The sequence below is a fragment of the Chiloscyllium punctatum genome, chromosome 30, assembly GCF_047496795.1.
Source record: "Chiloscyllium punctatum isolate Juve2018m chromosome 30, sChiPun1.3, whole genome shotgun sequence".
In the NCBI taxonomy this organism is placed as follows: Eukaryota; Metazoa; Chordata; class Chondrichthyes; order Orectolobiformes; family Hemiscylliidae; genus Chiloscyllium; species Chiloscyllium punctatum.
Genome location: NC_092768.1, coordinates 476,217 through 499,239, shown reverse-complemented (window position 1 = coordinate 499,239; position 23,023 = coordinate 476,217). Strand labels below are relative to the sequence as shown.

The window sequence follows — 23,023 nt, the reverse complement described above, 5'->3', positions numbered from 1 at the left end:
AGGGGATGGTGTTGCATCACCTTAATGGCAGGATCGGGTCCAAACTCTGAGGGGTCTGACCCCTTTTTGATTGGAGCGAGGGAGAGGGGAAAGCTCACTGTCATTTGTCGCTACCGGTTGCTTAAAGGTTTTAATTTGCACGCCGTTTGCGTGCGAGTTATATGCCCACTGACGGGACGAAGTGACAACAAAATCAGAGTGGGAAACAGAAATTGCTGGAGCAAGTCAGCATCTGGAGTGGGGGTGGGGGAAGGGGAAGAAAGCAGACAAGGTTTCTGGTCCGGTGAGCCTTCTTGAGGACGGCAGTTTTCATTTGTCGCCAAAGAATGAGGAAGTCTCAAATGATCATCTCCTTGGTAGATGAAAGGACAAGTTGGCCAGGGAGAGCAGAATGGAGAGTATCGTAGGTTTTGTTTGTTGACAAGAGCAGACCGCTCGGCCCTGGGAACGCATGGGACTTGAAATCGGCACTCCGGCATTGAGATATGGAGCAGGCCTCTCAAAATGCCGCAGACTCCCCGGCGGGGAATTGAACCCCGGTCTCCCGCGTGACAGGCGGGGATACTAACCACTATACTACCGAGGATTGGACGACAGCGCACTCTGTCGCATCCGTATTAGGTAGAATGTTCTTATGTGAAATTTGGATTTTGTTGTCAATTTGAGTTCTCCTTTAGATCATCTTCTACCTCTGTGGAGATGATTAAGAGAATAGTTATTGTTGTTTTCATGTTTTATTATTCGACTATCTTTCTTTCAAGTAATCCGCCGCTGCTGCTGCTGCTGCTGTAAAACAGCCTTTTCGTTGTGCCCTACCGTCTGCGTTAAACTTCGTCTGCTGCTGATCCACGCGCGCTCTCCCATTACCTGCTTCTAACAAACTGATTTGTGTACGACAGCACAAATCCAACAGCCTGGCTTCAATTCCCACTGCCAAATGGACTCAGCACGAAAGCTTCCCTTTTTCAAGCTCGTCCCCTCAGGTTCTACTACCACCCATCAATCGCTTCCTCATCAGAGAGCAGTGCTCCCGGAGGACGGTGGGGTGACTTTACTGTACGCTGCATCAGATCTCTCAGCCATGCATTTAACATCGAAACGTAGAAATTAAGTGCAGGAGTAGGCCATTCAGCCCTTCAAGTCAGGCAGAATCCGAGGAGCAGGAAAATCAGGATGCTGCCTGACTTGCTTCGCGTTTCCAGCGCCACACTGATCGAGACTCTGATTTCCAGCAACTGCAGTCCTCACTTGTTCCATTCAGCCCTTCAAGACACCGCCACCGTTCAATGTGATCATGACTGAACATGTAATTTCAGTAAGCACTCCAGCTTCCTCTCCGTACCCCTGGATCCCTTTAGCTGCAAGGTCTACGTCCGGCTCCCTCTTGAGTGTATCTCACAAACCGGCATAGCCGCATCTTCCTGTGGGAGACAAGTCCACAGGTTCACCACTCTCTGAGAGAAAAATTCTTCCTGAATCGCTTGCCCTTCGTTCGGAGACTGTGACCCCTGGTTCTGGACGTCCCCAACATTGGGAACCGGTGAACTTTTGCTGGGATCCCTCAGTACCAAGCCTGGATCTGCATGGGTTTCTCTTCAGAAGGGTCAGTGTGAATGGCCTGCTTCCACACTGTGGTGCTCCTATGATGCCAACAGTGTAGGTTGAGTACCTGCACGTGCTTTCTCAAGCTTGCCTCTGTGTTGACCTTCATGTTAACCCAGCCACTGGGCTTTGTCCTTCTATCGAGAAGAGCAGACGATGCCACTCAGATGACTTTGACTTTCCACTGTGGGTGTAGTACAGTCTGCCAGCAGCAGGGGATGGTGTTGCATCACCTTAATGGCAGGATCGGGTCCAAACTCTGAGGGGTCTGACCCCTTTTTGATTGGAGCGAGGGAGAGGGGAAAGCTCACTGTCATTTGTCGCTACCGGTTGCTTAAAGGTTTTAATTTGCACGCCGTTTGCGTGCGAGTTATATGCCCACTGACGGGACGAAGTGACAACAAAATCAGAGTGGGAAACAGAAATTGCTGGAGCAAGTCAGCATCTGGAGTGGGGGTGGGGGAAGGGGAAGAAAGCAGACAAGGTTTCTGGTCCGGTGAGCCTTCTTGAGGACGGCAGTTTTCATTTGTCGCCAAAAAAGGAGGAAGTCTCAAATGATCATCTCCTTGGTAGATGAAAGGACAAGTTGGCTAGGGAGAGCAGAATTGAGACGATCGTAGGTTTTGTTTGTTGACAAGAGCAGACCGCTCGGCCCTGGGAACGCATGGGACTTGAAATCGGCACTCCTGCATTGAGATATGGAGCTGGCCTCTCAAAATGCCGCAGACTCCCCGGCGGGGAATTGAACCCCGGTCTCCCGCGTGACAGGCGGGGATACTAACCACTATACTACCGCGGATTGGACGACAGCGCGCTCTGTCGCATCCGTATTAGGTAGAATGTTCTTATGTGAAATTTGGATTTTGTTGTCAATTTGAGTTCTCCTTTAGATCATCTTCTACCTCTGTGGAGATGATTAAGAGAATAGTTATTGATGTTTTCATGTTTTATTATTCGACTATCTTTCTTTCAAGTAATCCGCCGCTGCTGCTGCTGCTGCTGTAAAACAGCCTTTTCGTTGTGCCCTACCGTCTGCGTTAAACTTCGTCTGCTGCTGATCCACGCGCGCTCTCCCATTACCTGCTTCTAACAAACTGATTTGTGTACGACAGCACAAATCCAACAGCCTGGCTTCAATTCCCACTGCCAAATGGACTCAGCACGAAAGCTTCCCTTTTTCAAGCTCGTCCCCTCAGGTTCTACTACCACCCATCAATCGCTTCCTCATCAGAGAGCAGTGCTCCCGGAGGACGGTGGGGTGACTTTACTGTACGCTGCATCAGATCTCTCAGCCATGCATTTAACATCGAAACGTAGAAATTAAGTGCAGGAGTAGGCCATTCAGCCCTTCAAGTCAGGCAGAATCCGAGGAGCAGGAAAATCAGGATGCTGCCTGACTTGCTTCGCGTTTCCAGCGCCACACTGATCGAGACTCTGATTTCCAGCAACTGCAGTCCTCACTTGTTCCATTCAGCCCTTCAAGACACCGCCACCGTTCAATGTGATCATGACTGAACATGTAATTTCAGTAAGCACTCCAGCTTCCTCTCCGTACCCCTGGATCCCTTTAGCTGCAAGGTCTACGTCCGGCTCCCTCTTGAGTGTATCTCACAAACCGGCATAGCCGCATCTTCCTGTGGGAGACAAGTCCACAGGTTCACCACTCTCTGAGAGAAAAATTCTTCCTGAATCGCTTGCCCTTCGTTCGGAGACTGTGACCCCTGGTTCTGGACGTCCCCAACATTGGGAACCGGTGAACTTTTGCTGGGATCCCTCAGTACCAAGCCTGGATCTGCATGGGTTTCTCTTCAGAAGGGTCAGTGTGAATGGCCTGCTTCCACACTGTGGTGCTCCTATGATGCCAACAGTGTAGGTTGAGTACCTGCACGTGCTTTCTCAAGCTTGCCTCTGTGTTGACCTTCATGTTAACCCAGCCACTGGGCTTTGTCCTTCTATCGAGAAGAGCAGACGATGCCACTCAGATGACTTTGACTTTCCACTGTGGGTGTAGTACAGTCTGCCAGCAGCAGGGGATGGTGTTGCATCACCTTAATGGCAGGATCGGGTCCAAACTCTGAGGGGTCTGACCCCTTTTTGATTGGAGCGAGGGAGAGGGGAAAGCTCACTGTCATTTGTCGCTACCGGTTGCTTAAAGGTTTTAATTTGCACGCCGTTTGCGTGCGAGTTATATGCCCACTGACGGGACGAAGTGACAACAAAATCAGAGTGGGAAACAGAAATTGCTGGAGCAAGTCAGCATCTGGAGTGGGGGTGGGGGAAGGGGAAGAAAGCAGACAAGGTTTCTGGTCCGGTGAGCCTTCTTGAGGACGGCAGTTTTCATTTGTCGCCAAAAAAGGAGGAAGTCTCAAATGATCATCTCCTTGGTAGATGAAAGGACAAGTTGGCTAGGGAGAGCAGAATTGAGACGATCGTAGGTTTTGTTTGTTGACAAGAGCAGACCGCTCGGCCCTGGGAACGCATGGGACTTGAAATCGGCACTCCTGCATTGAGATATGGAGCTGCCCTCTCAAAATGCCGCAGACTCCCCGGCGGGGAATTGAACCCCGGTCTCCCGCGTGACAGGCGGGGATACTAACCACTATACTACCACGGATTGGACGACAGCGCGCTCTGTCGCATCCGTATTAGGTAGAATGTTCTTATGTGAAATTTGGATTTTGTTGTCAATTTGAGTTCTCCTTTAGATCATCTTCTACCTCTGTGGAGATGATTAAGAGAATAGTTATTGATGTTTTCATGTTTTATTATTCGACTATCTTTCTTTCAAGTAATCCGCCGCTGCTGCTGCTGCTGCTGTAAAACAGCCTTTTCGTTGTGCCCTACCGTCTGCGTTAAACTTCGTCTGCTGCTGATCCACGCGCGCTCTCCCATTACCTGCTTCTAACAAACTGATTTGTGTACGACAGCACAAATCCAACAGCCTGGCTTCAATTCCCACTGCCAAATGGACTCAGCACGAAAGCTTCCCTTTTTCAAGCTCGTCCCCTCAGGTTCTACTACCACCCATCAATCGCTTCCTCATCAGAGAGCAGTGCTCCCGGAGGACGGTGGGGTGACTTTACTGTACGCTGCATCAGATCTCTCAGCCATGCATTTAACATCGAAACGTAGAAATTAAGTGCAGGAGTAGGCCATTCAGCCCTTCAAGTCAGGCAGAATCCGAGGAGCAGGAAAATCAGGATGCTGCCTGACTTGCTTCGCGTTTCCAGCGCCACACTGATCGAGACTCTGATTTCCAGCAACTGCAGTCCTCACTTGTTCCATTCAGCCCTTCAAGACACCGCCACCGTTCAATGTGATCACGATTGAACATGTAATTTCAGTAAGCACTCCAGCTTCCTCTCCGTACCCCTGGATCCCTTTAGCTGCAAGGTCTACGTCCGGCTCCCTCTTGAGTGTATCTCACAAACCGGCATAGCCGCATCTTCCTGTGGGAGACAAGTCCACAGGTTCACCACTCTCTGAGAGAAAAATTCTTCCTGAATCGCTTGCCCTTCGTTCGGAGACTGTGACCCCTGGTTCTGGACGTCCCCAACATTGGGAACCGGTGAACTTTTGCTGGGATCCCTCAGTACCAAGCCTGGATCTGCATGGGTTTCTCTTCAGAAGGGTCAGTGTGAATGGCCTGCTTCCACACTGTGGTGCTCCTATGATGCCAACAGTGTAGGTTGAGTACCTGCACGTGCTTTCTCAAGCTTGCCTCTGTGTTGACCTTCATGTTAACCCAGCCACTGGGCTTTGTCCTTCTATCGAGAAGAGCAGACGATGCCACTCAGATGACTTTGACTTTCCACTGTGGGTGTAGTACAGTCTGCCAGCAGCAGGGGATGGTGTTGCATCACCTTAATGGCAGGATCGGGTCCAAACTCTGAGGGGTCTGACCCCTTTTTGATTGGAGCGAGGGAGAGGGGAAAGCTCACTGTCATTTGTCGCTACCGGTTGCTTAAAGGTTTTAATTTGCACGCCGTTTGCGTGCGAGTTATATGCCCACTGACGGGACGAAGTGACAACAAAATCAGAGTGGGAAACAGAAATTGCTGGAGCAAGTCAGCATCTGGAGTGGGGGTGGGGGAAGGGGAAGAAAGCAGACAAGGTTTCTGGTCCGGTGAGCCTTCTTGAGGACGGCAGTTTTCATTTGTCGCCAAAAAAGGAGGAAGTCTCAAATGATCATCTCCTTGGTAGATGAAAGGACAAGTTGGCTAGGGAGAGCAGAATTGAGACGATCGTAGGTTTTGTTTGTTGACAAGAGCAGACCGCTCGGCCCTGGGAACGCATGGGACTTGAAATCGGCACTCCTGCATTGAGATATGGAGCTGGCCTCTCAAAATGCCGCAGACTCCCCGGCGGGGAATTGAACCCCGGTCTCCCGCGTGACAGGCGGGGATACTAACCACTATACTACCGCGGATTGGACGACAGCGCGCTCTGTCGCATCCGTATTAGGTAGAATGTTCTTATGTGAAATTTGGATTTTGTTGTCAATTTGAGTTCTCCTTTAGATCATCTTCTACCTCTGTGGAGATGATTAAGAGAATAGTTATTGATGTTTTCATGTTTTATTATTCGACTATCTTTCTTTCAAGTAATCCGCCGCTGCTGCTGCTGCTGCTGTAAAACAGCCTTTTCGTTGTGCCCTACCGTCTGCGTTAAACTTCGTCTGCTGCTGATCCACGCGCGCTCTCCCATTACCTGCTTCTAACAAACTGATTTGTGTACGACAGCACAAATCCAACAGCCTGGCTTCAATTCCCACTGCCAAATGGACTCAGCACGAAAGCTTCCCTTTTTCAAGCTCGTCCCCTCAGGTTCTACTACCACCCATCAATCGCTTCCTCATCAGAGAGCAGTGCTCCCGGAGGACGGTGGGGTGACTTTACTGTACGCTGCATCAGATCTCTCAGCCATGCATTTAACATCGAAACGTAGAAATTAAGTGCAGGAGTAGGCCATTCAGCCCTTCAAGTCAGGCAGAATCCGAGGAGCAGGAAAATCAGGATGCTGCCTGACTTGCTTCGCGTTTCCAGCGCCACACTGATCGAGACTCTGATTTCCAGCAACTGCAGTCCTCACTTGTTCCATTCAGCCCTTCAAGACACCGCCACCGTTCAATGTGATCATGACTGAACATGTAATTTCAGTAAGCACTCCAGCTTCCTCTCCGTACCCCTGGATCCCTTTAGCTGCAAGGTCTACGTCCGGCTCCCTCTTGAGTGTATCTCACAAACCGGCATAGCCGCATCTTCCTGTGGGAGACAAGTCCACAGGTTCACCACTCTCTGAGAGAAAAATTCTTCCTGAATCGCTTGCCCTTCGTTCGGAGACTGTGACCCCTGGTTCTGGACGTCCCCAACATTGGGAACCGGTGAACTTTTGCTGGGATCCCTCAGTACCAAGCCTGGATCTGCATGGGTTTCTCTTCAGAAGGGTCAGTGTGAATGGCCTGCTTCCACACTGTGGTGCTCCTATGATGCCAACAGTGTAGGTTGAGTACCTGCACGTGCTTTCTCAAGCTTGCCTCTGTGTTGACCTTCATGTTAACCCAGCCACTGGGCTTTGTCCTTCTATCGAGAAGAGCAGACGATGCCACTCAGATGACTTTGACTTTCCACTGTGGGTGTAGTACAGTCTGCCAGCAGCAGGGGATGGTGTTGCATCACCTTAATGGCAGGATCGGGTCCAAACTCTGAGGGGTCTGACCCCTTTTTGATTGGAGCGAGGGAGAGGGGAAAGCTCACTGTCATTTGTCGCTACCGGTTGCTTAAAGGTTTTAATTTGCACGCCGTTTGCGTGCGAGTTATATGCCCACTGACGGGACGAAGTGACAACAAAATCAGAGTGGGAAACAGAAATTGCTGGAGCAAGTCAGCATCTGGAGTGGGGGTGGGGGAAGGGGAAGAAAGCAGACAAGGTTTCTGGTCCGGTGAGCCTTCTTGAGGACGGCAGTTTTCATTTGTCGCCAAAAAAGGAGGAAGTCTCAAATGATCATCTCCTTGGTAGATGAAAGGACAAGTTGGCTAGGGAGAGCAGAATTGAGACGATCGTAGGTTTTGTTTGTTGACAAGAGCAGACCGCTCGGCCCTGGGAACGCATGGGACTTGAAATCGGCACTCCTGCATTGAGATATGGAGCTGGCCTCTCAAAATGCCGCAGACTCCCCGGCGGGGAATTGAACCCCGGCCTCCCGCGTGACAGGCGGGGATACTAACCACTATACTACCGCGGATTGGACGACAGCGCGCTCTGTCGCATCCGTATTAGGTAGAATGTTCTTATGTGAAATTTGGATTTTGTTGTCAATTTGAGTTCTCCTTTAGATCATCTTCTACCTCTGTGGAGATGATTAAGAGAATAGTTATTGATGTTTTCATGTTTTATTATTCGACTATCTTTCTTTCAAGTAATCCGCCGCTGCTGCTGCTGCTGCTGTAAAACAGCCTTTTCGTTGTGCCCTACCGTCTGCGTTAAACTTCGTCTGCTGCTGATCCACGCGCGCTCTCCCATTACCTGCTTCTAACAAACTGATTTGTGTACGACAGCACAAATCCAACAGCCTGGCTTCAATTCCCACTGCCAAATGGACTCAGCACGAAAGCTTCCCTTTTTCAAGCTCGTCCCCTCAGGTTCTACTACCACCCATCAATCGCTTCCTCATCAGAGAGCAGTGCTCCCGGAGGACGGTGGGGTGACTTTACTGTACGCTGCATCAGATCTCTCAGCCATGCATTTAACATCGAAACGTAGAAATTAAGTGCAGGAGTAGGCCATTCAGCCCTTCAAGTCAGGCAGAATCCGAGGAGCAGGAAAATCAGGATGCTGCCTGACTTGCTTCGCGTTTCCAGCGCCACACTGATCGAGACTCTGATTTCCAGCAACTGCAGTCCTCACTTGTTCCATTCAGCCCTTCAAGACACCGCCACCGTTCAATGTGATCACGATTGAACATGTAATTTCAGTAAGCACTCCAGCTTCCTCTCCGTACCCCTGGATCCCTTTAGCTGCAAGGTCTACGTCCGGCTCCCTCTTGAGTGTATCTCACAAACCGGCATAGCCGCATCTTCCTGTGGGAGACAAGTCCACAGGTTCACCACTCTCTGAGAGAAAAATTCTTCCTGAATCGCTTGCCCTTCGTTCGGAGACTGTGACCCCTGGTTCTGGACGTCCCCAACATTGGGAACCGGTGAACTTTTGCTGGGATCCCTCAGTACCAAGCATGGATCTGCATGGGTTTCTCTTCAGAAGGGTCAGTGTGAATGGCCTGCTTCCACACTGTGGTGCTCCTATGATGCCAACAGTGTAGGTTGAGTACCTGCACGTGCTTTCTCAAGCTTGCCTCTGTGTTGACCTTCATGTTAACCCAGCCACTGGGCTTTGTCCTTCTATCGAGAAGAGCAGAAGTTGCCACTCAGATGACTTTGACTTTCCACTGTGGGTGTAGTACAGTCTGCCAGCAGCAGGGGATGGTGTTGCATCACCTTGATGGCAGGATCGGGTCCAAACTCTGAGGGGTCTGACCCCTTTTTGATTGGAGCGAGGGAGAGGGGAAAGCTCACTGTCATTTGTCGCTACCGGTTGCTTAAAGGTTTTAATTTGCACGCCGTTTGCGTGCGAGTTATATGCCCACTGACGGGACGAAGTGACAACAAAATCAGAGTGGGAAACAGAAATTGCTGGAGCAAGTCAGCATCTGGAGTGGGGGTGGGGGAAGGGGAAGAAAGCAGACAAGGTTTCTGGTCCGGTGAGCCTTCTTGAGGACGGCAGTTTTCATTTGTCGCCAAAGAATGAGGAAGTCTCAAATGATCATCTCCTTGGTAGATGAAAGGACAAGTTGGCCAGGGAGAGCATCGTAGGTTTTGTTTGTTGACAAGAGCAGACCGCTCGGCCCTGGGAACGCATGGGACTTGAAATCGGCACTCCGGCATTGAGATATGGAGCTGGCCTCTCAAAATGCCGCAGACTCCCCGGCGGGGAATTGAACCCCGGTCTCCCGCGTGACAGGCGGGGATACTAACCACTATACTACCGAGGATTGGACGACAGCGCGCTCTGTCGCATCCGTATTAGGTAGAATGTTCTTATGTGAAATTTGGATTTTGTTGTCAATTTGAGTTCTCCTTTAGATCATCTTCTACCTCTGTGGAGATGATTAAGAGAATAGTTATTGTTGTTTTCATGTTTTATTATTCGACTATCTTTCTTTCAAGTAATCCGCCGCTGCTGCTGCTGTAAAACAGCCTTTTCGTTGTGCCCTATCGTCTGCGTTAAACTTCGTCTGCTGCTGATCCACGCGCGCTCTCCCATTACCTGCTTCTAACAAACTGATTTGTGTACGACAGCACAAATCCAACAGCCTGGCTTCAATTCCCACTGCCAAATGGACTCAGCACGAAAGCTTCCCTTTTTCAAGCTCGTCCCCTCAGGTTCTACTACCACCCATCAATCGCTTCCTCATCAGAGAGCAGTGCTCCCGGAGGACGGTGGGGTGACTTTACTGTACGCTGCATCAGATCTCTCAGCCATGCATTTAACATCGAAACGTAGAAATTAAGTGCAGGAGTAGGCCATTCAGCCCTTCAAGTCAGGCAGAATCCGAGGAGCAGGAAAATCAGGATGCTGCCTGACTTGCTTCGCGTTTCCAGCGCCACACTGATCGAGACTCTGATTTCCAGCAACTGCAGTCCTCACTTGTTCCATTCAGCCCTTCAAGACACCGCCACCGTTCAATGTGATCATGACTGAACATGTAATTTCAGTAAGCACTCCAGCTTCCTCTCCGTACCCCTGGATCCCTTTAGCTGCAAGGTCTACGTCCGGCTCCCTCTTGAGTGTATCTCACAAACCGGCATAGCCGCATCTTCCTGTGGGAGACAAGTCCACAGGTTCACCACTCTCTGAGAGAAAAATTCTTCCTGAATCGCTTGCCCTTCGTTCGGAGACTGTGACCCCTGGTTCTGGACGTCCCCAACATTGGGAACCGGTGAACTTTTGCTGGGATCCCTCAGTACCAAGCCTGGATCTGCATGGGTTTCTCTTCAGAAGGGTCAGTGTGAATGGCCTGCTTCCACACTGTGGTGCTCCTATGATGCCAACAGTGTAGGTTGAGTACCTGCACGTGCTTTCTCAAGCTTGCCTCTGTGTTGACCTTCATGTTAACCCAGCCACTGGGCTTTGTCCTTCTATCGAGAAGAGCAGACGATGCCACTCAGATGACTTTGACTTTCCACTGTGGGTGTAGTACAGTCTGCCAGCAGCAGGGGATGGTGTTGCATCACCTTAATGGCAGGATCGGGTCCAAACTCTGAGGGGTCTGACCCCTTTTTGATTGGAGCGAGGGAGAGGGGAAAGCTCACTGTCATTTGTCGCTACCGGTTGCTTAAAGGTTTTAATTTGCACGCCGTTTGCGTGCGAGTTATATGCCCACTGACGGGACGAAGTGACAACAAAATCAGAGTGGGAAACAGAAATTGCTGGAGCAAGTCAGCATCTGGAGTGGGGGTGGGGGAAGGGGAAGAAAGCAGACAAGGTTTCTGGTCCGGTGAGCCTTCTTGAGGACGGCAGTTTTCATTTGTCGCCAAAAAAGGAGGAAGTCTCAAATGATCATCTCCTTGGTAGATGAAAGGACAAGTTGGCTAGGGAGAGCAGAATTGAGACGATCGTAGGTTTTGTTTGTTGACAAGAGCAGACCGCTCGGCCCTGGGAACGCATGGGACTTGAAATCGGCACTCCTGCATTGAGATATGGAGCTGGCCTCTCAAAATGCCGCAGACTCCCCGGCGGGGAATTGAACCCCGGTCTCCCGCGTGACAGGTGGGGATACTAACCACTATACTACCGCGGATTGGACGACAGCGCGCTCTGTCGCATCCGTATTAGGTAGAATGTTCTTATGTGAAATTTGGATTTTGTTGTCAATTTGAGTTCTCCTTTAGATCATCTTCTACCTCTGTGGAGATGATTAAGAGAATAGTTATTGATGTTTTCATGTTTTATTATTCGACTATCTTTCTTTCAAGTAATCCGCCGCTGCTGCTGCTGCTGCTGGAAAACAGCCTTTTCGTTGTGCCCTACCGTCTGCGTTAAACTTCGTCTGCTGCTGATCCACGCGCGCTCTCCCATTACCTGCTTCTAACAAACTGATTTGTGTACGACAGCACAAATCCAACAGCCTGGCTTCAATTCCCACTGCCAAATGGACTCAGCACGAAAGCTTCCCTTTTTCAAGCTCGTCCCCTCAGGTTCTACTACCACCCATCAATCGCTTCCTCATCAGAGAGCAGTGCTCCCGGAGGACGGTGGGGTGACTTTACTGTACGCTGCATCAGATCTCTCAGCCATGCATTTAACATCGAAACGTAGAAATTAAGTGCAGGAGTAGGCCATTCAGCCCTTCAAGTCAGGCAGAATCCGAGGAGCAGGAAAATCAGGATGCTGCCTGACTTGCTTCGCGTTTCCAGCGCCACACTGATCGAGACTCTGATTTCCAGCAACTGCAGTCCTCACTTGTTCCATTCAGCCCTTCAAGACACCGCCACCGTTCAATGTGATCACGATTGAACATGTAATTTCAGTAAGCACTCCAGCTTCCTCTCCGTACCCCTGGATCCCTTTAGCTGCAAGGTCTACGTCCGGCTCCCTCTTGAGTGTATCTCACAAACCGGCATAGCCGCATCTTCCTGTGGGAGACAAGTCCACAGGTTCACCACTCTCTGAGAGAAAAATTCTTCCTGAATCGCTTGCCCTTCGTTCGGAGACTGTGACCCCTGGTTCTGGACGTCCCCAACATTGGGAACCGGTGAACTTTTGCTGGGATCCCTCAGTACCAAGCATGGATCTGCATGGGTTTATCTTCAGAAGGGTCAGTGTGAATGGCCTGCTTCCACACTGTGGTGCTCCTATGATGCCAACAGTGTAGGTTGAGTACCTGCACGTGCTTTCTCAAGCTTGCCTCTGTGTTGACCTTCATGTTAACCCAGCCACTGGGCTTTGTCCTTCTATCGAGAAGAGCAGAAGTTGCCACTCAGATGACTTTGACTTTCCACTGTGGGTGTAGTACAGTCTGCCAGCAGCAGGGGATGGTGTTGCATCACCTTGATGGCAGGATCGGGTCCAAACTCTGAGGGGTCTGACCCCTTTTTGATTGGAGCGAGGGAGAGGGGAAAGCTCACTGTCATTTGTCGCTACCGGTTGCTTAAAGGTTTTAATTTGCACGCCGTTTGCGTGCGAGTTATATGCCCACTGACGGGACGAAGTGACAACAAAATCAGAGTGGGAAACAGAAATTGCTGGAGCAAGTCAGCATCTGGAGTGGGGGTGGGGGAAGGGGAAGAAAGCAGACAAGGTTTCTGGTCCGGTGAGCCTTCTTGAGGACGGCAGTTTTCATTTGTCGCCAAAGAATGAGGAAGTCTCAAATGATCATCTCCTTGGTAGATGAAAGGACAAGTTGGCCAGGGAGAGCAGAATGGAGAGTATCGTAGGTTTTGTTTGTTGACAAGAGCAGACCGCTCGGCCCTGGGAACGCATGGAACTTGAAATCGGCACTCCTGCATTGAGATATGAAGCTGGCCTCTCAAAATGCCGCAGACTCCCCGGCGGGGAATTGAACCCCGGTCTCCGGCGTGACAGGCGGGGATACTAACCACTATACTACCGAGGATTGGACGACAGCGCGCCCTCTCGCATCCGTATTAGGTAGAATGTTCTTCTGTGAAATTTGGATTTTGTTGTCAATTTGAGTTCTCCTTTAGATCATCTTCTACCTCTGTGGAGATGATTAAGAGAATAGTTATTGTTGTTTTCATGTTTTATTATTTGACTATCTATCTTTCAAGTAATCCGCCGCTGCTGCTGCTGCTGCTGCTGTAAAACAGCCTTTTCGTTGTGCCCTACCGTCTGCGTTAAACTTCGTCTGCTGCTGATCCACGCGCGCTCTCCCATTACCTGCTTCTAACAAACTGATTTGTGTACGACAGCACAAATCCAACAGCCTGGCTTCAATTCCCACTGCCAAATGGACTCAGCACGAAAGCTTCCCTTTTTCAAGCTCGTCCCCTCAGGTTCTACTACCACCCATCAATCGCTTCCTCATCAGAGAGCAGTGCTCCCGGAGGACGGTGGGGTGACTTTACTGTACGCTGCATCAGATCTCTCAGCCATGCATTTAACATCGAAACGTAGAAATTAAGTGCAGGAGTAGGCCATTCAGCCCTTCAAGTCAGGCAGAATCCGAGGAGCAGGAAAATCAGGATGCTGCCTGACTTGCTTCGCGTTTCCAGCGCCACACTGATCGAGACTCTGATTTCCAGCAACTGCAGTCCTCACTTGTTCCATTCAGCCCTTCAAGACACCGCCACCGTTCAATGTGATCATGACTGAACATGTAATTTCAGTAAGCACTCCAGCTTCCTCTCCGTACCCCTGGATCCCTTTAGCTGCAAGGTCTACGTCCGGCTCCCTCTTGAGTGTATCTCACAAACCGGCATAGCCGCATCTTCCTGTGGGAGACAAGTCCACAGGTTCACCACTCTCTGAGAGAAAAATTCTTCCTGAATCGCTTGCCCTTCGTTCGGAGACTGTGACCCCTGGTTCTGGACGTCCCCAACATTGGGAACCGGTGAACTTTTGCTGGGATCCCTCAGTACCAAGCCTGGATCTGCATGGGTTTCTCTTCAGAAGGGTCAGTGTGAATGGCCTGCTTCCACACTGTGGTGCTCCTATGATGCCAACAGTGTAGGTTGAGTACCTGCACGTGCTTTCTCAAGCTTGCCTCTGTGTTGACCTTCATGTTAACCCAGCCACTGGGCTTTGTCCTTCTATCGAGAAGAGCAGACGATGCCACTCAGATGACTTTGACTTTCCACTGTGGGTGTAGTACAGTCTGCCAGCAGCAGGGGATGGTGTTGCATCACCTTAATGGCAGGATCGGGTCCAAACTCTGAGGGGTCTGACCCCTTTTTGATTGGAGCGAGGGAGAGGGGAAAGCTCACTGTCATTTGTCGCTACCGGTTGCTTAAAGGTTTTAATTTGCACGCCGTTTGCGTGCGAGTTATATGCCCACTGACGGGACGAAGTGACAACAAAATCAGAGTGGGAAACAGAAATTGCTGGAGCAAGTCAGCATCTGGAGTGGGGGTGGGGGAAGGGGAAGAAAGCAGACAAGGTTTCTGGTCCGGTGAGCCTTCTTGAGGACGGCAGTTTTCATTTGTCGCCAAAAAAGGAGGAAGTCTCAAATGATCATCTCCTTGGTAGATGAAAGGACAAGTTGGCTAGGGAGAGCAGAATTGAGACGATCGTAGGTTTTGTTTGTTGACAAGAGCAGACCGCTCGGCCCTGGGAACGCATGGGACTTGAAATCGGCACTCCTGCATTGAGATATGGAGCTGGCCTCTCAAAATGCCGCAGACTCCCCGGCGGGGAATTGAACCCCGGTCTCCCGCGTGACAGGCGGGGATACTAACCACTATACTACCGCGGATTGGACGACAGCGCGCTCTGTCGCATCCGTATTAGGTAGAATGTTCTTATGTGAAATTTGGATTTTGTTGTCAATTTGAGTTCTCCTTTAGATCATCTTCTACCTCTGTGGAGATGATTAAGAGAATAGTTATTGATGTTTTCATGTTTTATTATTCGACTATCTTTCTTTCAAGTAATCCGCCGCTGCTGCTGCTGCTGTAAAACAGCCTTTTCGTTGTGCCCTACCGTCTGCGTTAAACTTCGTCTGCTGCTGATCCACGCGCGCTCTCCCATTACCTGCTTCTAACAAACTGATTTGTGTACGACAGCACAAATCCAACAGCCTGGCTTCAATTCCCACTGCCAAATGGACTCAGCACGAAAGCTTCCCTTTTTCAAGCTCGTCCCCTCAGGTTCTACTACCACCCATCAATCGCTTCCTCATCAGAGAGCAGTGCTCCCGGAGGACGGTGGGGTGACTTTACTGTACGCTGCATCAGATCTCTCAGCCATGCATTTAACATCGAAACGTAGAAATTAAGTGCAGGAGTAGGCCATTCAGCCCTTCAAGTCAGGCAGAATCCGAGGAGCAGGAAAATCAGGATGCTGCCTGACTTGCTTCGCGTTTCCAGCGCCACACTGATCGAGACTCTGATTTCCAGCAACTGCAGTCCTCACTTGTTCCATTCAGCCCTTCAAGACACCGCCACCGTTCAATGTGATCACGATTGAACATGTAATTTCAGTAAGCACTCCAGCTTCCTCTCCGTACCCCTGGATCCCTTTAGCTGCAAGGTCTACGTCCGGCTCCCTCTTGAGTGTATCTCACAAACCGGCATAGCCGCATCTTCCTGTGGGAGACAAGTCCACAGGTTCACCACTCTCTGAGAGAAAAATTCTTCCTGAATCGCTTGCCCTTCGTTCGGAGACTGTGACCCCTGGTTCTGGACGTCCCCAACATTGGGAACCGGTGAACTTTTGCTGGGATCCCTCAGTACCAAGCCTGGATCTGCATGGGTTTCTCTTCAGAAGGGTCAGTGTGAATGGCCTGCTTCCACACTGTGGTGCTCCTATGATGCCAACAGTGTAGGTTGAGTACCTGCACGTGCTTTCTCAAGCTTGCCTCTGTGTTGACCTTCATGTTAACCCAGCCACTGGGCTTTGTCCTTCTATCGAGAAGAGCAGAAGTTGCCACTCAGATGACTTTGACTTTCCACTGTGGGTGTAGTACAGTCTGCCAGCAGCAGGGGATGGTGTTGCATCACCTTGATGGCAGGATCGGGTCCAAACTCTGAGGGGTCTGACCCCTTTTTGATTGGAGCGAGGGAGAGGGGAAAGCTCACTGTCATTTGTCGCTACCGGTTGCTTAAAGGTTTTAATTTGCACGCCGTTTGCGTGCGAGTTATATGCCCACTGACGGGACGAAGTGACAACAAAATCAGAGTGGGAAACAGAAATTGCTGGAGCAAGTCAGCATCTGGAGTGGGGGTGGGGGAAGGGGAAGAAAGCAGACAAGGTTTCTGGTCCGGTGAGCCTTCTTGAGGACGGCAGTTTTCATTTGTCGCCAAAAAAGGAGGAAGTCTCAAATGATCATCTCCTTGGTAGATGAAAGGACAAGTTGGCTAGGGAGAGCAGAATTGAGACGATCGTAGGTTTTGTTTGTTGACAAGAGCAGACCGCTCGGCCCTGGGAACGCATGGGACTTGAAATCGGCACTCCTGCATTGAGATATGGAGCTGGCCTCTCAAAATGCCGCAGACTCCCCGGCGGGGAATTGAACCCCGGTCTCCCGCGTGACAGGCGGGGATACTAACCACTATACTACCGCGGATTGGACGACAGCGCGCTCTGTCGCATCCGTATTAGGTAGAATGTTCTTATGTGAAATTTGGATTTTGTTGTCAATTTGAGTTCTCCTTTAGATCATCTTCTACCTCTGTGGAGATGATTAAGAGAATAGTTATTGATGTTTTCATGTTTTATTATTCGACTATCTTTCTTTCAAGTAATCCGCCGCTGCTGCTGCTGCTGCTGTAAAACAGCCTTTTCGTTGTGCCCTACCGTCTGCGTTAAACTTCGTCTGCTGCTGATCCACGCGCGCTCTCCCATTACCTGCTTCTAACAAACTGATTTGTGTACGACAGCACAAATCCAACAGCCTGGCTTCAATTCCCACTGCCAAATGGACTCAGCACGAAAGCTTCCCTTTTTCAAGCTCGTCCCCTCAGGTTCTACTACCACCCATCAATCGCTTCCTCATCAGAGAGCAGTGCTCCCGGAGGACGGTGGGGTGACTTTACTGTACGCTGCATCAGATCTCTCAGCCATGCATTTAACATCGAAACGTAGAAATTAAGTGCAGGAGTAGGCCATTCAGCCCTTCAAGTCAGGCAGAATCCGAGGAGCAGGAAAATCAGGATGCTGCCTGACTTGCTTCGCGTTTCCAGCGCCACACTGATCGAGACTCTGATTTCCAGCAACTGCAGTCCTCACTTGTTCCATTCAGCCCTTCAAGACACCGCCACCGTTCAATGTGATCACGATTGAACATGTAATTTCAGTAAGCACTCCAGCTTCCTCTCCGTACCCCTGGATCCCTTTAGCTGCAAGGTCTACGTCCGGCTCCCTCTTGAGTGTATCTCACAAACCGGCATAGCCGCATCTTCCTGTGGGAGACAAGTCCACAGGTTCACCACTCTCTGAGAGAAAAATTCTTCCTGAATCGCTTGCCCTTCGTTCGGAGACTGTGACCCCTGGTTCTGGACGTCCCCAACATTGGGAACCGGTGAACTTTTGCTGGGATCCCTCAGTACCAAGCATGGATCTGCATGGGTTTCTCTTCAGAAGGGTCAGTGTGAATGGCCTGCTTCCACACTGTGGTGCTCCTATGATGCCAACAGTGTAGGTTGAGTACCTGCACGTGCTTTCTCAAGCTTGCCTCTGTGTTGACCTTCATGTTAACCCAGCCACTGGGCTTTGTCCTTCTATCGAGAAGAGCAGAAGTTGCCACTCAGATGACTTTGACTTTCCACTGTGGGTGTAGTACAGTCTGCCAGCAGCAGGGGATGGTGTTGCATCACCTTGATGGCAGGATCGGGTCCAAACTCTGAGGGGTCTGACCCCTTTTTGATTGGAGCGAGGGAGAGGGGAAAGCTCACTGTCATTTGTCGCTACCGGTTGCTTAAAGGTTTTAATTTGCACGCCGTTTGCGTGCGAGTTATATGCCCACTGACGGGACGAAGTGACAACAAAATCAGAGTGGGAAACAGAAATTGCTGGAGCAAGTCAGCATCTGGAGTGGGGGTGGGGGAAGGGGAAGAAAGCAGACAAGGTTTCTGGTCCGGTGAGCCTTCTTGAGGACGGCAGTTTTCATTTGTCGCCAAAGAATGAGGAAGTCTCAAATGATCATCTCCTTGGTAGATGAAAGGACAAGTTGGCCAGGGAGAGCAGAATGGAGAGTATCGTAGGTTTTGTTTGTTGACAAGAGCAGACCGCTCGGCCCTGGGAACGCATGGGACTTGAAATCGGCACTCCTGCATTGAGATATGGAGCTGGCCTCTCAAAATGCCGCAGACTCCCCGGCGGGGAAATGAACCCCGGTCTCCCGCGTGACAGGCGGGGACACTAACCACTATACTACCGAGGATTGGACGACAGCGCACTCTGTCGCATCCGTATTAGGTAGAATGTTCTTATGTGAAATTTGGATTTTGTTGTCAATTTGAGTTCTCCTTTAGATCATCTTCTACCTCTGTGGAGATGATTAAGAGAATAGTTATTGTTGTTTTCATGTTTTATTATTCGACTATCTTTCTTTCAAGTAATCCGCCGCTGCTGCTGCTGCTGCTGTAAAACAGCCTTTTCGTTGTGCCCTGTCGTCTGCGTTAAACTTCGTCTGCTGCTGATCCACGCGCGCTCTCCCATTACCTGCTTCTAACAAACTGATTTGTGTACGACAGCACAAATCCAACAGCCTGGCTTCAATTCCCACTGCCAAATGGACTCAGCACGAAAGCTTCCCTTTTTCAAGCTCGTCCCCTCAGGTTCTACTACCACCCATCAATCGCTTCCTCATCAGAGAGCAGTGCTCCCGGAGGACGGTGGGGTGACTTTACTGTACGCTGCATCAGATCTCTCAGCCATGCATTTAACATCGAAACGTAGAAATTAAGTGCAGGAGTAGGCCATTCAGCCCTTCAAGTCAGGCAGAATCGAGGAGCAGGAAAATCAGGATGCTGCCTGACTTGCTTCGCGTTTCCAGCGCCACACTGATCGAGACTCTGATTTCCAGCAACTGCAGTCCTCACTTGTTCCATTCAGCCCTTCAAGACACCGCCACCGTTCAATGTGATCACGATTGAACATGTAATTTCAGTAAGCACTCCAGCTTCCTCTCCGTACCCCTGGATCCCTTTAGCTGCAAGGTCTACGTCCGGCTCCCTCTTGAGTGTATCTCACAAACCGGCATAGCCGCATCTTCCTGTGGGAGACAAGTCCACAGGTTCACCACTCTCTGAGAGAAAAATTCTTCCTGAATCGCTTGCCCTTCGTTCGGAGACTGTGACCCCTGGTTCTGGACGTCCCCAACATTGGGAACCGGTGAACTTTTGCTGGGATCCCTCAGTACCAAGCCTGGATCTGCATGGGTTTCTCTTCAGAAGGGTCAGTGTGAATGGCCTGCTTCCACACTGTGGTGCTCCTATGATGCCAACAGTGTAGGTTGAGTACCTGCACGTGCTTTCTCAAGCTTGCCTCTGTGTTGACCTTCATGTTAACCCAGCCACTGGGCTTTGTCCTTCTATCGAGAAGAGCAGACGATGCCACTCAGATGACTTTGACTTTCCACTGTGGGTGTAGGTGTTGCAGGGGATGGTGTTGCATCACCTTAATGGCAGGATCGGGTCCAAACTCTGAGGGGTCTGACCCCTTTTTGATTGGAGCGAGGGAGAGGGGTAAGCTCACTGTCATTTGTCGCTACCGGTTGCTTAAAGGTTTTAATTTGCACGCCGTTTGCGTGCGAGTTATATGCCCACTGACGGGACGAAGTGACAACAAAATCAGAGTGGGAAACAGAAATTGCTGGAGCAAGTCAGCATCTGGAGTGGGGGTGGGGGAAGGGGAAGAAAGCAGACAAGGTCTCTGGTCCGGTGAGCCTTCTTGAGGACGGCAGTTTTCATTTGTCGCCAAAAAAGGAGGAAGTCTCAAATGATCATCTCCTTGGTAGATGAAAGGACAAGTTGGCTAGGGAGAGCAGAATTGAGACGATCGTAGGTTTTGTTTGTTGACAAGAGCAGACCGCTCGGCCCTGGGAACGCATGGGACTTGAAATCGGCACTCCTGCATTGAGATATGGAGCTGGCCTCTCAAAATGCCGGAGACTCCCCGGCGGGGAATTGAACCCCGGTCTCCGGCGTGACAGGCGGGGATACTAACCACTATACTACCGAGGATTGGACGACAGCGCGCTCTGTCGCATCCGTATTAGGTAGAATGTTCTTATGTGAAATTTGGATTTTGTTGTCAATTTGAGTTCTCCTTTAGATCATCTTCTACCTCTGTGGAGATGATTAAGAGAATAGTTATTGTTGTTTTCATGTTTTATTATTTGACTATCTATCTTTCAAGTAATCCGCCGCTGCTGCTGCTGCTGCTGCTGTAAAACAGCCTTTTCGTTGTGCCCTACCGTCTGCGTTAAACTTCGTCTGCTGCTGATCCACGCGCGCTCTCCCATTACCTGCTTCTAACAAACTGATTTGTGTACGACAGCACAAATCCAACAGCCTGGCTTCAATTCCCACTGCCAAATGGACTCAGCACGAAAGCTTCCCTTTTTCAAGCTCGTCCCCTCAGGTTCTACTACCACCCATCAATCGCTTCCTCATCAGAGAGCAGTGCTCCCGGAGGACGGTGGGGTGACTTTACTGTACGCTGCATCAGATCTCTCAGCCATGCATTTAACATCGAAACGTAGAAATTAAGTGCAGGAGTAGGCCATTCAGCCCTTCAAGTCAGGCAGAATCCGAGGAGCAGGAAAATCAGGATGCTGCCTGACTTGCTTCGCGTTTCCAGCGCCACTCTGATCGAGACTCTGATTTCCAGCAACTGCAGTCCTCACTTGTTCCATTCAGCCCTTCAAGACACCGCCACCGTTCAATGTGATCACGATTGAACATGTAATTTCAGTAAGCACTCCAGCTTCCTCTCCGTACCCCTGGATCCCTTTAGCTGCAAGGTCTACGTCCGGCTCCCTCTTGAGTGTATCTCACAAACCGGCATAGCCGCATCTTCCTGTGGGAGACAAGTCCACAGGTTCACCACTCTCTGAGAGAAAAATTCTTCCTGAATCGCTTGCCCTTCGTTCGGAGACTGTCACCCCTGGTTCTGGACGCCCCCAACATTGGGAACCGGTGAACTTTTGCTGGGATCCCTCAGTACCAAGCCTGGATCTGCATGGGTTTCTCTTCAGAAGGGTCAGTGTGAATGGCCTGCTTCCACACTGTGGTGCTCCTATGATGCCAACAGTGTAGGTTGAGTACCTGCACGTGCTTTCTCAAGCTTGCCTCTGTGTTGACCTTCATGTTAACCCAGCCACTGGGCTTTGTCCTTCTATCGAGAAGAGCAGACGATGCCACTCAGATGACTTTGACTTTCCACTGTGGGTGTAGTACAGTCTGCCAGCAGCAGGGGATGGTGTTGCATCACCTTAATGGCAGGATCGGGTCCAAACTCTGAGGGGTCTGACCCCTTTTTGATTGGAGCGAGGGAGAGGGGAAAGCTCACTGTCATTTGTCGCTACCGGTTGCTTAAAGGTTTTAATTTGCACCCCGTTTGCGTGCGAGTTATATGCCCACTGACGGGACGAAGTGACAACAAAATCAGAGTGGGAAACAGAAATTGCTGGAGCAAGTCAGCATCTGGAGTGGGGGTGGGGGAAGGGGAAGAAAGCAGACAAGGTTTCTGGTCCGGTGAGCCTTCTTGAGGACGGCAGTTTTCATTTGTCGCCAAAAAAGGAGGAAGTCTCAAATGATCATCTCCTTGGGAGATGAAAGGACAAGTTGGCTAGGGAGAGCAGAATTGAGACGATCGTAGGTTTTGTTTGTTGACAAGAGCAGACCGCTCGGCCCTGGGAACGCATGGGACTTGAAATCGGCACTCCTGCATTGAGATATGGAGCTGGCCTCTCAAAATGCCGCAGACTCCCCGGCGGGGAATTGAACCCCGGTCTCCCGCGTGACAGGCGGGGATACTAACCACTATACTACCGCGGATTGGACGACAGCGCGCTCTGTCGCATCCGTATTAGGTAGAATGTTCTTATGTGAAATTTGGATTTTGTTGTCAATTTGAGTTCTCCTTTAGATCATCTTCTACCTCTGTGGAGATGATTAAGAGAATAGTTATTGATGTTTTCATGTTTTATTATTCGACTATCTTTCTTTCAAGTAATCCGCCGCTGCTGCTGCTGCTGCTGCTGCTGTAAAACAGCCTTTTCGTTGTGCCCTACCGTCTGCGTTAAACTTCGTCTGCTGCTGATCCACGCGCGCTCTCCCATTACCTGCTTCTAACAAACTGATTTGTGTACGACAGCACAAATCCAACAGCCTGGCTTCAATTCCCACTGCCAAATGGACTCAGCACGAAAGCTTCCCTTTTTCAAGCTCGTCCCCTCAGGTTCTACTACCACCCATCAATCGCTTCCTCATCAGAGAGCAGTGCTCCCGGAGGACGGTGGGGTGACTTTACTGTACGCTGCATCAGATCTCTCAGCCATGCATTTAACATCGAAACGTAGAAATTAAGTGCAGGAGTAGGCCATTCAGCCCTTCAAGTCAGGCAGAATCCGAGGAGCAGGAAAATCAGGATGCTGCCTGACTTGCTTCGCGTTTCCAGCGCCACTCTGATCGAGACTCTGATTTCCAGCAACTGCAGTCCTCACTTGTTCCATTCAGCC

The 23,023-nt window shown here is 50.3% G+C and overlaps 12 non-coding genes across 12 annotated transcripts; all 12 read right to left on the bottom strand.

Annotated features, from left to right (window-relative positions):
* Positions 1-514: 514 nt before the first annotated feature.
* On the bottom strand, positions 515-586 carry trnad-guc (transfer RNA aspartic acid (anticodon GUC)). Its single transcript has one exon. It is a non-coding gene; the product is annotated as a tRNA-Asp (tRNA).
* Positions 587-2,329: 1,743 nt separating this feature from the next.
* On the bottom strand, positions 2,330-2,401 carry trnad-guc (transfer RNA aspartic acid (anticodon GUC)). Its single transcript has one exon. It is a non-coding gene; the product is annotated as a tRNA-Asp (tRNA).
* A 1,743-nt stretch (positions 2,402-4,144) lies between these two features.
* trnad-guc (transfer RNA aspartic acid (anticodon GUC)) lies at positions 4,145-4,216 on the bottom strand. Its single transcript has one exon. It is a non-coding gene; the product is annotated as a tRNA-Asp (tRNA).
* Positions 4,217-5,959: 1,743 nt separating this feature from the next.
* trnad-guc (transfer RNA aspartic acid (anticodon GUC)) lies at positions 5,960-6,031 on the bottom strand. The gene has a single exon. It is a non-coding gene; the product is annotated as a tRNA-Asp (tRNA).
* A 1,743-nt stretch (positions 6,032-7,774) lies between these two features.
* Positions 7,775-7,846, bottom strand: trnad-guc (transfer RNA aspartic acid (anticodon GUC)). The gene has a single exon. It is a non-coding gene; the product is annotated as a tRNA-Asp (tRNA).
* A 1,731-nt stretch (positions 7,847-9,577) lies between these two features.
* trnad-guc (transfer RNA aspartic acid (anticodon GUC)) lies at positions 9,578-9,649 on the bottom strand. The gene has a single exon. It is a non-coding gene; the product is annotated as a tRNA-Asp (tRNA).
* Positions 9,650-13,201: 3,552 nt separating this feature from the next.
* Positions 13,202-13,273, bottom strand: trnad-guc (transfer RNA aspartic acid (anticodon GUC)). Its single transcript has one exon. It is a non-coding gene; the product is annotated as a tRNA-Asp (tRNA).
* A 1,746-nt stretch (positions 13,274-15,019) lies between these two features.
* Positions 15,020-15,091, bottom strand: trnad-guc (transfer RNA aspartic acid (anticodon GUC)). Its single transcript has one exon. It is a non-coding gene; the product is annotated as a tRNA-Asp (tRNA).
* Positions 15,092-16,831: 1,740 nt separating this feature from the next.
* Positions 16,832-16,903, bottom strand: trnad-guc (transfer RNA aspartic acid (anticodon GUC)). The gene has a single exon. It is a non-coding gene; the product is annotated as a tRNA-Asp (tRNA).
* A 1,743-nt stretch (positions 16,904-18,646) lies between these two features.
* trnad-guc (transfer RNA aspartic acid (anticodon GUC)) lies at positions 18,647-18,718 on the bottom strand. Its single transcript has one exon. It is a non-coding gene; the product is annotated as a tRNA-Asp (tRNA).
* Positions 18,719-20,450: 1,732 nt separating this feature from the next.
* On the bottom strand, positions 20,451-20,522 carry trnad-guc (transfer RNA aspartic acid (anticodon GUC)). The gene has a single exon. It is a non-coding gene; the product is annotated as a tRNA-Asp (tRNA).
* Positions 20,523-22,268: 1,746 nt separating this feature from the next.
* trnad-guc (transfer RNA aspartic acid (anticodon GUC)) lies at positions 22,269-22,340 on the bottom strand. Its single transcript has one exon. It is a non-coding gene; the product is annotated as a tRNA-Asp (tRNA).
* Between the last annotated feature and the right edge of the window lie 683 nt (positions 22,341-23,023).